The sequence below is a fragment of the Rousettus aegyptiacus genome, unplaced genomic scaffold (genome assembly GCF_014176215.1).
Source record: "Rousettus aegyptiacus isolate mRouAeg1 unplaced genomic scaffold, mRouAeg1.p scaffold_m13_p_16, whole genome shotgun sequence".
NCBI classification, from domain to species: domain Eukaryota; kingdom Metazoa; phylum Chordata; class Mammalia; order Chiroptera; family Pteropodidae; genus Rousettus; species Rousettus aegyptiacus.
The window spans coordinates 43,619,710-43,635,777 of NW_023416291.1; the positions used below are offsets into that span (position 1 = coordinate 43,619,710).

A 16,068-nucleotide genomic window follows, 5' to 3' on the forward strand; every position below is an offset into this window, starting at 1 on the left:
GATTCGGCAGGACTCCGTCGGGGACAGGAGCTGCTAAAAAGGGTGACAGAGCCGTGGCCCCACCGAACTCACCGTCATATATTTATATTTATCTTGTTTTTTGTTGTTGTTTTTTTTTTTTTTTTTTTTTAGGTGAGGCAACCCTTGGTTGACCTCACAGGTTGCGAGGACCTTGTCAGCTCACAATCCCTTATTTTTTATTATTTACATCTATAGCACCCGGTCTTCCTAGGTGGTCTCCCATCCAAGTACTAACCAGGCCCGACCCTGCTTAGCTTCCGAGATCACATAGATAGGATCGGGCTTGTTCAAGGTGGCATGGCTGTAGACTATTTGTTTCATCTTAATCCTCAACATAGTAATATGTGAATCACTTAATACCCAAAATACTCCACAAAATGGTATTGCAATTTCTATGCTACAGAGGTTCAGGAATGTTAAGCGGTTGGCCCAAAGTCATGTCACTTTACATGAGCTCCGGGATGGTAAACCAGGCCTGACCAGACCCCGAACCTCTCTCTTCTGCACCACCCCATGGCCAGGCACCCCATAACCCAGAGCCTCCTCCCGGCCCCTCCTCAGCACTATGGGATGGAACTTCCTGCGATGACGGGAAGGCTCTGTACCAGCCCCTCAAAGCAAAGGCCACCAGCCCCACACAGCAACCACGCACGCAAAGCGAGGGTGGCTACTGGAACTGAAAACCAAAATCTTTAGGTAATTTTCATTTCATTTCTGTCTCGGGGGGTTCTCGAGGCCTGGATCCTGCATTTCCTGGATACGGCCATGGTTCTGAGACACACAAATTACTCGGAGTGACAGAAGCCCTTGGAAACCCTTGTCATCCGCATCCTCATTTCCAAGATGGAGAATCTGAGGGTCAGAGAGGCCAAGAGAGCCAGAGGCCTTATTATTGATTTAACGTCGGAGCTAGTACTAGAGAGGAGGGCCGAGGACAATAAAGGCAAAACTCCAGGGTCCCCAGCACACACTGGCCCGAGCCCCACCTCGGGACATGGAAGGAGCTGCATCCCAGAGACGGGCAGAAACAGTGCCTCTGATTAATGCAGGAAATTCGAGAGACAAAGGAAAAAAAGGCAAGAATAGCACAAAACCTTGCTGAGTACGCTCCTCCCATTACCTTCTAAGTATAATTACAACGACCCTTAACATCTACACACCCAAATAATTATAGCTGGCTTATGGCTTCCCACTGCGATCGGATATTAACTTTTCATTGCACCCTCTGAGTGCATTGTGGAGAGACAACCACAGCTTCAGGGAACCCTAAGGTCCTACCCAGAAGATCAGCAGCCCCAATGACCCCCCGTCGAGGGCAGCCCAACTTGGTCAACCTCCCACCCCCCTAGAACCACCACATTCCCTGGCATCCTGCGTAGTGAGAGCATCCAGTGGAGAGCCCAGCGGGGTAAAATGTAGCCCAGTCTCATTTGCTCAGCTCTGCACCTCAAAATAGGTCTGTCTCTAATTCAAAGGCTTCAGCTCCCACTGCACATACTCCCCAAGGTCTGGGAGCAGGCAGGCACCCAGCTCTCAGCCTGATGGAGGATGGACTGTTTTTGAAAGTGACTGGGGTAGAAAGGACAGGCCTACACCTTAGTCCCAGTTTCGTCAATCGGGCCGTCACGTCCTCTCTCTGAGGTTCGGTTTCTTTAGCCGTAAAATAAGAGAAACACGCTACCTGCTCTGCCGTCCTCACAGGGATGCCGCACAAATCAAATGAGGTCGTATCTTTAAAAGTACTTTCCATTCATTTGCATCCTACACGGCAATCGGTCTTTATTAATTATATTTCTCCAGCTCTGACCCGTAGGGGTTTCTGAGAGGCTGAGCTGCTCATGCCCCTGGCCCCCCGCAACTCGCCGGGCATTTACAGGCTATATTCACAGGCTGGTTCTCAGCACACTGCAGATCTGCAAACCCCAAGCATCCCGTGGAACTCTCTGAACCACCGCGACTGGGGAAAATATACATTTATATGTTAATTCTTTAGACTTTGGAAGCCACTGTGCATACATTGTCTCATTTGAACTTCCAGCGTTCAGTGATTTGCAGGAAAGTCACTGCCTACCGCGCAGACAAGGAGACAAACTCCGAAGAGCGAAGTGACTACTTGAATTGCACACATTTGAGTTGATACATCTGTAAGAGATACGGCCGGGAGTGGACTTCATCTCCCCAACTGTGGTATTTGTGAGCTCTCGGGTCCAGTAGACGCTCAGGCATCAAATGCTTGTGGAATAACAAAAATAATGGATGAGCGGACACACAGAGGAACATCTCACAGCCTGGGTTCCCACGGCAGGAGCGACCGGCAGCTTTAGAGACTCACCGAACAAGTCGAGGTGAGCCTGCACTTCCAAATCCTGCCCAGCCTCTTTTCTGACCTGTCACCACAGGCATGAGCGGCTTTATTGGTCTCACAGATGAGAAGACTCAGATTCAGAGAGGCAAAGCGAATGGCCCTATTTGAACAGTGGGCAGAGCAGGCTTTGGGGCACCAACCCTGCAGCCTTAGTTTGGCGCCTCCTTAAAGAGTCCTCAACTCTGGATTAAAAAAAAAGAAAAATGGTGTTTTCATACTCCTGAGAAGGATGAGGATTGACCAGCAAAAAAATATTTTAGAACTCCCAGCTGATGGTATTAAAATCCACCGACGGGGGGGTCAGTAGGGAAGGGAAGGTGTGAAAACAATCCCAGAACAGAACATGGGTAATGTATTTTCCCTGGAGGACCTGGGATAGGGGTGGTTTTAATTAACTGTGCATTTCATTTAAGCTTAGCAGACAAGTTATCGTACATCAAATAAATACCAGTTGGGTATTAAGAACACATTTACTTCTGACTTAACAACTACAGCAGGTTATAGATACAGATTTCCGTTAAACCACAGTCTGGTACATTTGTTTGGAATAATCAATTGTTCTTTACTCAAGATATAATAATTGCCTTATCGAATCAGGAGAAGCTCTTCTCTTGGTAATTTATGGCAAACATATTTCCCCATTTAGTCACTATGTCCCTTTCTCTTGAAGGAGAAAGAAGAGGAGTAAGGAAGATATTCGGGAAGGCAGATCTTGAGTCAAGGAAACAAATTTGGCTTGTTAAAGATTCACTGCAGCTTCCCATCTGGGCGATCTGGATGCTGGACCAGGCGGGGGAGCCCAGAGAACTAAGTCCGAATAAAAAATAATTGTTTAGTACAAGTATTTCCCATGCAGTGTTTAAGACATACTTATGCTAAATAAGTATTCATGATTTCTCTGAAATTGACATCTAACTGGGGGGGGGGGTCGAGTTTTGTTTGTTTGTTTTTGCTCAGTGCTTAGTCTGTCACCCCTAGACCTGACCTATGAATACACAGAGCAATATGCAGGCAGTCGCTGGGGGCAAAGTCTCACCCACACTCCCACTGGTTCTCCATCCGCGAGTGACCTGAGGGTGGGCGCAATGAGCTGGACAACCAACCTGCACCCTTCGCCCCAGGCGTGGGAGGGTGCCCCGGCTCCTCTACTCAACAGCGGCCTCCACCTCCTGTGCCCTCACTTCCTCTCCTGGGGCTCACAGATCACATGGTCACAGAGCCATGAGGAAACTGAGGCTCAGGGAAGCACAGTGAGTTGAGCAAGGTCACAGAGCCCGTTGGTGGCAGAGCTCAGTGTTATGATCATCATCGTTATCATCATCATCATCATCATCATGTTAACTGGTACCTGTTAAGTAGTAATTATGTATCCAGCCCTTTGCTCAGAAAATCTTCACAGTAACCCTATGAGAAAGATATTTTGTGATTTCTAGTTTTTATAATTGAGGTCACAGTCTCAAGTCAGAGTCCACACATTTTCTCTGTGACACCCCATTACTTTTTCTACTTTGACTTGTTTTCTCTCTTCTTTACCTCTTGTATCCTCATCTATAGTATCAAACACTAAAGCCCAACGCTGAACGAGGCCCTCCAGTGGACACGTAAGAAATAAGACAAACGAGAAAGAGAAAGAGGAGGCACTCCGTCGGGGGCCAGCACTCACCGTGGAGACCCCCTGCCGGGATGTGCATCTTAACAGACCACTCGCACGCTCGCAAGCACGGCCAAATCATGCAGCCCTCCGGTGTCTGCCTCCTCACAGCTATATGACGGGACGACGCTGGTCCTTATGCACAGTGCCTGGAGCATGATCAGCACCATATATCTATTCTTGCTGTTAAAAATCTGGTAATTGCGCAAGTAGCAGAGATGACAGAGCCAGAGCACAGAGCTAGGTTATGCTTCGGGGATAAGAAGCAGCTCGCCTGCCTCTGCTTCTCCTGACACCATTGGGGAAATGGTCCAGGCCAGCAAGAGATGCTCCCACACACACACACTTTCCAGGAAACCGCAAATCCCACGTTAATGCAACTTTTGTCAATTACTATGACAATTAAGTTCTAAGATTTTTAATAGAGTTCCCCTTTCAAGTATTTTCTTACATTATGAACATAAATCATATAAAATTATTAACAAGTTCAACATGTATGAATTCAGATGACTTCTTCCAGCCTGTCTTCCCCAACAGGAAGAACCCCACCAAACTGTTGTCAGATAGGACTCGCCATTGCCCCATCACCAAAAAGCTAAAAAATATGACAGCCACACGAGCATGTAACCACAATGTTACATACAGAGATGCTGAGTCATATCAAGACATAAAGTCCTGTTAGGTCTGACGTGAAACCGAGGTAACTGAAATAAATGGCTTGGTATGTATTTTGTATTTAGTTAATTACATCAGACCTCGTTCCAGAATGATCAAAAGAGAGCTTCCAGACATACACAAAGTACAGGGTGTACATAAATGGCCATCACAAAAGTAATTTGAGTTTTCAAATTTGTTATTAAAAACAAGTAGGAAAACTTAAGATTAATAATCTTAGGGAAAAATTAAGAATAAAATAAAACTATCAAATAACTAACAAGCTATCAAAAGAGTTCCATAATGAGATGGCTTTAACAGTGAATTCTATTAGTCTTTCAAGGAGTAAATAATTTCCATGTTAAAAAAAAAATTGATCCAGAACATAGGCTAAGACTAAACGCTAACTAAGTCATTTTATAAAGTTGACTTATGCCTTGTACCAAAAGTTAAAAATATATAGTTTCCAAAATAAGAAACTATAAACCAATTTCACTTATGAATATAGATACTAAATCCCTAAGGAGCATGGGTATTAAATAGTAAATTAAAAGAATGACCAACTGTTACCAATGATGATTCATCTAGGAAGGTCAGGACAGATTATTAATAGGACTTCTATTAATATAAAATGTCATACCAATAGATTCAATTAGAAAAGCTTAAAAATCTCAATGGCTGTCTAAAAATCATTCAATAACATTGTTAGAAAAATAGAAATGACAAGGAATCTCTTTAATATAATAAATGCTTTTGAGCTTAAACTAGCTGCCTAAGAAGCTGTATCAGTGATCTGTTATCACAATAATATTATGTAACAAGTCATCTCCGAACTCAGTGGTTTAAACCCACCAGAATTTATTTAGCTCCTATGTCTGAAGTCCAATAGAGTGGCTCTTCTGGCCTTGGCTGGGCTCGCCTTCGTCGAAAGAGTTGACTGGCGTTTGCATCATCGCGTGAGGAGGGCTCAACGGGGGTGACTGGTGCTGCTCGGCTCTGCTCCACCTGTCTCATCTTCCAGCAGGGTACCACAAGCATCCCTCTGTTTGAGGGATGTCAAAGATGCAACAGGGACCAATCCCGCTTTCAAAATCTCTGTGTGCTTCCATTTGCTACCATCCCATTGGCCAAGTCATAACGCCAAGTTCAGAGTCAGGACAGAAAAACACTCCGGAGTTACACAGCAAAGGGTGTAGCTGCAGGAAAGAATCAAGGCCGTTTGTCAGTCCACAGACTTAGGTTTCCCAGAATATCAGCTCTGATGGCTGATGACAGATTTTACATTAAAAATTTTATGTTAACGTAAAAAATATTCTATGATCGGGTACGTTTGAGATGTGTTGGGTGCGGTAATAAATAATGGTAAACAGGTGTTTTTGCAATGGCACTCTTCGAATTTTCATGAATGTGTCATGAGACACCATTTCCAAATGAAGACCACAGCCTTTCCCAGACCAATTTGCACATAGAACCCCTTTGTCCTTCACGAAGCATCTGGAGGCTCAAGCTTATAAAACACACTTTGGGAGAAGAAGATTAAAAATTATAAGTGGCATTCACATAGCAAAACCAAAAACACATAAATTAAAAAAATAATAATAATACACCCAGAAATAATCCCAATAATAAATATGTAGGATTTATATAAATAAAACAACAAAACTTCACTGAGATATATAAAATAAAGATTTAATTAAATGAAAATACACCATCATTCTGGAAGAAAAGAATCAATATTATAAAGAAGGCAATTCTTTCTAAATTGAATTATAGATTTAACATAACTCCAATAAAAATGTCAATGAAATAATAATAACCAAGTGTTGGTAAGAATACAGTGGAAACAGACATTTTTATACTGCTGGTGGGAGTTTAAATTGGTACAACCTTTCTAAAAAGCAATTTAAAGTCTTAAAATTACACAGCCCTGTTGACCCAGATTTAGTAATATACCCTAAGGAAATGATAAAATGTTGGGGGGGGGGAAGTATTTGTATGAATTTTTATTATAATACTGTTTAAAAGAAACAAAATATTGGTAATAACCTAAATGTCCAACAATAGGGGAACCGCTAAATAGATTTTTGGGTTTTTATAGCAATAAAAATTACACAAGGTTAAAACTCATGATTTAAAAATCTAATCAGATATAGAAATGCTTAACTTGTTGAGGGGAGAAAGCATAGTGAGATATATTGAGTATAGTCCCAACCGTATAATCTGTTTTCACATAGAATGCAAACCATGAGAAAAGAAAACGAAATGCTAATATTTCTGGACTTCATTTATTTGAATTTTCTATATTTCCTAATTTGTATATATAAACATGTAGTATACTTATATTTTTTTAAACTATGTCAGTAAATATTTTAAGGATGAGAAAAATTTTGAAGATTAGCTTAAAAACAGTGAGATTGGCCAAGATCATGTTGCAAAAGGAAAGTTATGGTGGGGGAGGTATAAGAGGCAGGACTTATCTAAAAAAATAAATAAATGATAAAATACAGTGGTAATGGTTCGAGGTGACATACCGGTGAGCAAAAGTCCCCCAAATAGACTATAAATATATAAGAATTTAATAAATGATAACCTAATAGGAAGCACTACTCAATAAATGGAATTAAGAAAATTGAGCATTTAGGAGAAGAAACATGCAACGAAGACAAAATAAATTTTAAAAGGCTTAAAGAGCTAAATTTAAAACAATGACATTATTAAAATGTAGGATAACAATATAAATGACCAACTAAACTTAGAAAGGGTAAAATTTTTTAAAGCATAATACATGGACTATATTATCAAAAAAAAAAAAAAGAGTGACTGAATGTACTATTTAATCATTAAGAAATTCTCAACTTCAAGATGATCAAATAGAAAATTAGAAAGCATCAAAATCTGCAGAAAATATCTTCAGCAAATAGAACCAACAAAGGTTTCATGACCTTTACGTACATGAAGGGCCCCTACAGGTCCTCATCGATGGGAAACAGAATCCTACACAGCCGACTCTGCAAGGAGTCCCTTCTGCATCATTTCTCCAATCCTCATTCTCCTCATCTGTCCACCCAAAAGAGCCGTTTTGAGGATTAAATGAGATAAAGAATATAAACTGCTTTGCACATTCCTAGTAATTAGTGAGCGCTCAATAAATATTAGCTAGAAACACTTTTATTCATTCAACGAATGTCTATCTGGTATGGACCATGAGTTGTATGCTCTGGTAGGCACTAGGGATACAAAGGAGAATGTGACAAAGAAGTTTATATACAAATGTTACATAAACTGGCGAGGCTTCTAGAATGTGACGTTATAACGGGGTGAGGACAAAGTGAGATGGAGCAAGGAAATGCATTCATCCTCGTCTCCAGGGGGCATGGAAGGCTCCTGGAGGTGGTGGTTTCAAGCGGAGCAGGCAAAGGGAATGGAAGGACAGCTGGGCGAGAAGGAATCGCACGTGTGAAGGGCGGGAGATGGAATGAGAGTGGTTCTTCAACCACGGAAGCAGTCGCCATTGCAGGAGGGTAAATGTTAGGGTGGAGACTGGGGAAAGGGGGAGCTAGAAGGGTTGGCAGGGGCTTCAGGTACCGGGTTAGGGAGTCCGAACGTCCACATCGAAGGCAACGAGAAGCCACGAAAGTGTGTGAAGTAGGGGTGTGACGCTCAGATTTATACTTCGAAATGTTCCCTCCGTTTGCGGTGTGGAGAATGGGTTGGAGAGAGCCGAGGTCGGAGGTGGAGAGCCCAGTCAGGAGCTAAGGCTTCGATCGTCAGAGACTCTGGGGGCTGAGCCAGGACAGAGGCAGAGAGGACGAAGCAGTGGAAAGAGATGTGAAGGATGTTTGGGAAACAGAATAAAGAGATGTGACTGACCTAATATAAGTAATGAGTGGCAGGGATTTGTTCAGGGCGACACTCAGAAATCGCGAAGCTTTCAGAATAAATATGGCAAAGGTCAGAAAGAGGCAATTCAGAAAAAAAAAAAAAAAAAAACCACATAAGAGCCTGAAAAGAAACATGAGAAGTATGTAAGATTAGGTATAATTAAAGAAATGTAAATTAGGAATATAATTTTATCACCTATCAAATGGTGTGTGTTACATTTGTATTCAGAAAAATATGTTATTTTTAAGGCTTCTTTATAGCGTGTGTGTTGTCTGGACATACTGGTAAAGGCGTGACCATTTATTGTTCCACGTTTCTTCTACTTCATGGGTTCACCTGAAAAGTCTTGACTGACTACCCACTACATGCAGGCACTGTGTAGGTGCCCAGGATGTAAAGTCAAATAAGAATCTTTCCCACCCCTTGATACAGCACAGGACGCAGGCTGCAAGTTGCTGGTTACAGGGCGTTATTGTTGAGCAATTATTAGGACAAGATGTCAGGAGTGGACTAAGATGGGGTGTGTAAATAGAACTTGGCTGGAGGGAAGAAGTATCAGAAGAGAAGATGCTGAAGTCACAGTTCTTTGGGTTCTGGAGTAAACATGAAGAAGGACATTAACCATTCTACTACAGAAATTCAGAGAGAGATGCAAAATCAAGTGATTCTGCTAAAAGCTCTAGTCTACAGACTACTCCACTTGGGCAAGTCAAGATTCTGTTGGTTGATAGAGAGGCGTCTCCTTCCGGGAAGGCATACAGGAGTGTACTGCCATCCAGTGGCAAGACGGGACGTGTAGCTCAATTGCTTTTCATATCCTTCCAAGCCGCTGCTGAGATTTGAGGGCCTTCCAGGGGAAGGAAATGGCTCTAAGTAAATCAAAGATGGCGGCTGGAGAGATGAACAGACACTTTGTTTAACCTCCTGAGGAAAGATCCCACCTTTATTATACAAGTTTTTCTAAGATGTCTTAGTGTTTGTAACTAAATGTCTCTCTCCCTTCTCTCCTCTCCTGTCCCTATGATTGATGGACATGAATTCTGGTTTTGGTACCAGGAAAGCTAAGTAGACTGGATCAGTTCATGGCACATTCATCCAACTAAGTGGTAGAGTTCAGAACTTACTTCTTTCTATTTAAAAAAAAATCTCATTCTTAATAACATATTCCAACCATCATGAATTTCCAACTCTAAATATTGGTCATGACACATACCACATTTTGGAATAAGGTCATTGGATCAGAGAAACCCAAGATATATTCATTCAACAATTTATTTTTTCATAGCAAGTGTTAGATTCTAAGTCCTAGAGATATGAACAAAAAAGACCTCTTTTCCTCTTACAACACAAGAATAACAACAACAAAAAACCAAACAAACAAAAACTGGATTTAAAAATGGATAAGGAATTTGAATGGACATTTTTCCAAAGAAGATAGACAAATGGCCAACAAGCACGTGAAAATGTTCTCAACATCACTAATCATTAAGGAAATGCAAATGAAATTTATAATGAGATACCACCTCACAACCATTAGGAGGCAGCTATAGAAGGAAAAAGGAAGGAAGGAAGGAAGGAAGGAAGGAAGGAAGGAAGGAAGGAAGGAAGGAAGGAAGGAAGAGGCAGGGAGGGAGGGAGGGAACATAAAATTATGCAGTACTATAAAAAACAGTATGACGTTTCCTCAAAAACTTACAAATAGAATTACCATGTAATCCAGCAATTCTACTTCTGGGTATGTTCCCTAAATAATTGAAAGCAGGGTCTTGAAAAAAAATAGCTGTACTCCATGTTCACAGCAGCATTATTCACAATAGCCAAAAGGGTGGAAGCAAGCCGTGTGTCCATCAACAGACGAACAGATAAAGAAAATGTGATTTGCCTATGTGACGGAATATTATACAGCCTTAAAAAGGGAAGGGAATTCTGATGCACGCTACAGCATGGAGGAATCTTGAATACATTATGCTGAGTGAAACAAGACGGTCACAAAAAGATAAATACTGTATCATTCCACTCATACGAGATACATAAAGTCTCAGAGTCACAGAGGCGGAAAGTAGATGGTGGGTCCCAGGGGCCGAGGGGGGTGGGGAATAGGGAGTTGCTTATGGGTACAGAGTTTCAGTTCTGCAGGATGAAAAGGGTTAAAGAGATTGTTGCACAGCAATGTAAATATGCTTAACGCTGCTGAACCATATATTTTAAAGTGGCCAAGATGGTAAATCGTATGTTATTTAGATTTTACCACAATTTTTAAATAAAAGATTTGCACTCTATCTTCAGGCTGCTTACACTTTTGTACCAGTAAGGTGATTTAAACTCCTTAGTCTAAGGCCTTCCATGGCTATTCCATTCCGATAATTCATCTTTATATAGGTGGAATGTCTTCTGTGTGGATGCAGCTTTCCTGAGTTTTCTTTTTCTCCTGTAAACATTCTGGTCTGGAGCTTCTTTAATTTACAGGTTGGAAACCAGAGATTTAATGAAAGGGGATGTGTTCAGGGTCAGAAATCTACTGCAGAGTCCAGGATGGCCCTGATGCATCCCTTCTGGTTCACTCGAAAGCACTGTTTTTATTGTTTTGTTTTGTTTTGTTTTGTTTTGTTTTATCTAGAAGGGCCTTTGATTAACTATCTCGAGCTTTCTCACAAGGTCATCAACTCAGACAAATGCACCGACAGTTATCGGCCAGCAAAATGAGATGGTCTTACTCCAGCCAGATTCAAGCTCATCAGGGTCCTTCCTCTGTCTCATAAGTTCAGCCAAAGGCAGGGGGCCTCTACAAAAGAATTTCTCATTCTCCAGCCGCTCTTAACCTCGCCTTTCAAATGGAATTGAAGCGTTCTGTTCCCTAGGCTGTGAGCCCCTGCCCCAGCCTTTATGATGGGGCTGGGGGGCAGCGAAGGAGGCGAGGGGCAGGGTGGTGAGGGCTGACAACAGGCTCAAGAAAGAACAGTCTTCTTTTCATAGCCTTCACATCTACCTTGAACGAGTTGCCCAGAAAGACTCGTAGCTGCTGAATCTTGGAGTCTCAAACAGAATAGTTTTCCTCCTGCTTTGAATAGAGACACGCAGAGGTGGTCCACTTTTAAAATGCCTGAGTACCAGCCAGGGTGATACAATCAGGAAAGGGCGGGGAGGGGGGGCAAAGTAATGGAAGGGGAGGGAGGAAGAGAGAGACAGCCGCCGTCAGTTCTGGAAATGACCTGGTCATTTAAAAGCCTCTGCGTCATCTCCATCAGCCTCTCTCTGGGAGTTTCCTAAATGGCTGTGACAAGAGCCCGTGAGAAACATCTGGGCTGTGGAGTCCACAGCCTCTCAGGCCAGGCTAATGCCAGATGTTTCAGACAGATGTGCACCAGGGCCCCCTCCCTGTCAGCAGGAGCCCTCACTGCCTGGTGTCACTTCTCCCCGTTTTGCGCCCTGGCATTTGGAATTTAGCCAGAGGCAGGCTCTGTAGGTCACGTAGATTCTGGTATTTTTAGACTCAATAACAAAAATATAGCTCATTCTTCCCTCACGAAAGCGTCTCACCTTGTTATCCCTGCGCTCGATGTGGATGGCACCATCACGTGGTGTGGAAGAGAGAACAGACTCTGGGATCAGGCAGGCATCCTGGGTCCTTTACAGGATACGCTGGTCATAAGGTTTTATGCAAGTTATTCAGCCTTCCCAAGACGTAGTGTGTATACTACAAAATGAGCATATTGGTAATCTCTCTCTCTCTCAAACAGCTGCTATAGGAGTCATAGAAAACAATCCATAAATAACCTACACATTGCCACACAGTTTCTCTGAATGTCAGTGGTCAAAGCGCGTGGTCCCCATGCCCCATCCATGCCGTGATTTTAACCCATCCGGATGTCAGGGTGCCCACAGACCCCCCCACTTCTCCATATTATTTACACCCAGTCTACTTCACCCACGTTTGCCACCAGCTGTGCCTGGAAAGTTTGAATTCGAGACCCTCGACATGGAGTTTTAAAGGTAAGCAGCATTTGGGATGCAGAGCATGCATCCACATGGATCCACAAGTGTGGCTCTGTGAGCACATCAAGAAAGAGCCTTCTGGGGAGGAGAAACCTCTGACTCACTGATAATAGGGATGCGGGAAGTCGGAGTGGTCAGTTAGAGGAGTTTGCGAAGTCAAAGAAAACAGCCTTGACGCCTGGAACACTCTTTTCACTATTTCTCTGATAACAATGTGCTACATTACGAAGCCTCCCTGCAATTTGAGGTTCCTTGGTCTATACAAGTACTGGCACTAAAATAAACATATTAGTGTTCATTGTAGAAAGCCCAGAAACAGAACTTAGCACCTGTAGGAACTTAGTATCCAATAAAGGTGACATTTCCCGCTAGTAAGGAGATGATGGATTTATTTCATAAAAGAAGTTAGGGTTGTTTGTTAACTGTAGAATTACAGTTGTTTTACATTGTACTCTTCACACTATAATCCACCATAAACTCCGAATGGATAAAAGCACTAAATTTTTTTTATTAAAAAATACAAAAGGAAATTTAAGCAAGTATTTATCTGCTCTTGTGTAGAAACGTACCTTAAAGCATAAAAGTAAAGGAAGAAACCATAAAGGAAAAAATCAACAGCCTGACTATATAAACATTGAAATATTTCTAAAGATCTAAAGGTACCACAAATAAAATTTAGAGGAAACAACAAACCAAAAAAAAAAAAAAAGAAGAAAAGAAAAGAAAATAGCTTGGGGCTAGAGATACAGCAACGAACAAAACACACAGGGATTGCTATCTTCACAAAGCTTTCAACCCCATGAGCAAGAGAGACATTAGAATCATGACTACCCTCGAATCATGGTAAATAGTGATAAATCCCTTGGAAGCCAAAGAATGGGGAATCATACAAGAGAGACCCAAGGTTATGTGGAACCGTCAAGGAAGGAGCTCTCTGAAAGTGTTTTTGGCACCAACACCCACTAGAAGAGTAGGAGTGAGAGAGATGGAGTGTAAGGAAATACAGGATTTGGGCAAAGGGAAGATTTCTGTGGCAGGTGTCAGGGCAAAGTGTCTGGAAAACACAGGTGAGGTGAGAAATTGTAAGAGAAATAAGGGGACAGGTGAAGAGCGATAAGTAAGATGGCTTAAGAAATTTGTATTTTTAGTTACAATTACGGAGTTCGTCTTTGAATGGTTCCTATCAATCAGTGAGACAGGCGCTAGTACCCTAATTGGCAATTGGGCAAAGTGGGCAATTCATACACACACACACACACACACACACACACACACACACACACGTAGTTAAATGGTTGACTAGGGATGAGGAGGGAAGAAGTGACTGCCAACGGGCACAAGAGATGTTTTTGGAGCCATGGAAATATTTTTAAATTGGATGATTGTGATGGTTACACAACTCTAAATTTAGTAAGAAATCATTGAATTGTACATTTAAAATTTGTGCATTTTATAGTGTACAAGTCATACCTTGATAGGGCTATTAAAAATAGTATTCGACCTCTTTAGTAACCAAAGAAATATAAATTAAAACACAGTGTTATTTTTATAACCTTTCAAATTTGCAAACAATTTTAAAATATATAACAGTGGTGGTAAAATGTTGGGAACAGGATTTGAATAAAATTCTGATAAATTTGACGATAAGTATTAAAACATGTTACTTTGTCACTTACCCTGGAATTTAATATAAATTAAATAATTACGAAAGTGTGTTAAAAGGTTTGTGAATGAGAATTTTAATCACAGAATTATTTATAAAGAAGAAAAATTGTAGAAAAATGTTAAAGTTGAACAGTACACAATTGTTTAAATATGAAATGATACAACTCTATTTATTTACGATTATTCTGTAGAAGAATGCATAATCACATGCATTATGTCACTATAAAGTGGCAATAAATTAAGTTTAAAAGTTATAAAACAGCATAGCATGATTCCAATCATGGGAAATAATACATGCTTACAGTGAAAAAGATTTGGAGGACAAGCATCTGTATCAGTCATCTATGACAAAGTGCTGTGTAACAAAACCTCCCCAAAGCACACAACAGCAGGACCTCATTTCTGTGTACTGCTATGGCACCTGCCCTTCAGGACGCAAGGGAAGCTCCAGTCTACATTCTCCCCAAGCTCCCGTGCTGTCTGGAGCATTTCTTCTCATGGCCACGGCATGGTCATGAGGCCAGCCAACTGCCCAAGCACATCGCCAGCCTCCGTGTCCATCACTTCTGCCCCCACTCCGCTGGCCAAAGCCGAGCCATGAGGTCAAAGCCAAGTCGAAGGCAGAGAGGTGCCCGTTGCCTGTTCAGGGAGACACCGCAAGCCGTGGGGAGGAAGTGCTGGAGCGAGGATGCATTCTCCGCAGCATCGAAAGTTTGAACGCGACCGTCGCAGGGTGGCAGGTATGTGCGTGCGCCGTGTTCTTCAGATTTTTCTAGGTCTATTTTCTGCTCCTGTCTCACGTACCTGTGGAGCAACGGCTGTTCTGCTTCGCGTGGCTTGTGAGCTCCATAAAGAAACTTCTCTCCGAGACAGGCGGCGGGGAAAAGACCAGTGGCAGGAATAGGGGTGATTCTTAGAGCTTCTGGTGGGACGTCGTATGTCGCTTCCAGGCACACGTCACGGGCCAGAAAGACTCACGGAGCTGAGCCCGGTGTCATGAGTTAGGGACGGCATCGTTCACAAACTGTAGGAAAGGTGTGCGATCCACGCGACGATGGCCAGGGACAAAGTGGCCGTGACAGGCAGCAGGGCTGCCACCTACCCCGCAGATTAGCATTCCGGCTCTTCTAGGACGGCCCCGGGATGCCTTTCGTTTTGATTTATTTAATCGTTTATATACTTATTTAATTTTGCTTGAAGCTGGGTAGGAACAGAAAATTTTCTTTTATTTCTTTCCATTTCCTGACCCTTTTCTTCAAAAAGTTTTCTTTTTTGTCGGACGCGCATTTGCCCATCGTTTCCTGTATGCCTGAGGAGCCATCGCTTCCCTCTGCTTCCTCCACTGCTCAATCAGCAGAACCAAACCCTTTTAACACTCACAGCCGATTCGCTCGGTAATTGTCATCTCTGTTCCTCTAAATTACGTGCACGTTTAGCAACTTCCGGAATTTTACCGGTTTTAGGCCCGTCTCCGGACTTCTGACTTTCGCCGTCTCCAGATCACTATGTGCGCATGTCCTCGTCCAGTCCTCACATCGCCCAGTGGAAACATGTTGTTATTTGGGTTGGCATATTCGCCGAGGGTCCGCTATTATCACTACTAGCTAGACGCTACACATGGCTGAGCTTCAGGACACAGTACCGTGACGGCACTTCCTTCTCAGCATGGCTCTGTTTTGCTCGATTTTACCGTCTCATTTGTTCCTTTTTGGTGTGTTTGTCACATTTCATATTTCAAACCCAGACTCTCGGCCCATTGTTTAAATTTCCTCTTACTATGTTTGGACCCGTGCAGTACTCTATCAGCTTCACCTCCTTAGAGAAGTCTCTCCCAGAG

The 16,068-nt window shown here is 42.5% G+C and overlaps 1 pseudogene; it reads right to left on the bottom strand.

Moving 5' to 3' along the window:
• Positions 1–207: 207 nt before the first annotated feature.
• Positions 208–330, bottom strand: LOC118612543 (annotated as a pseudogene).
• Between the last annotated feature and the right edge of the window lie 15,738 nt (positions 331–16,068).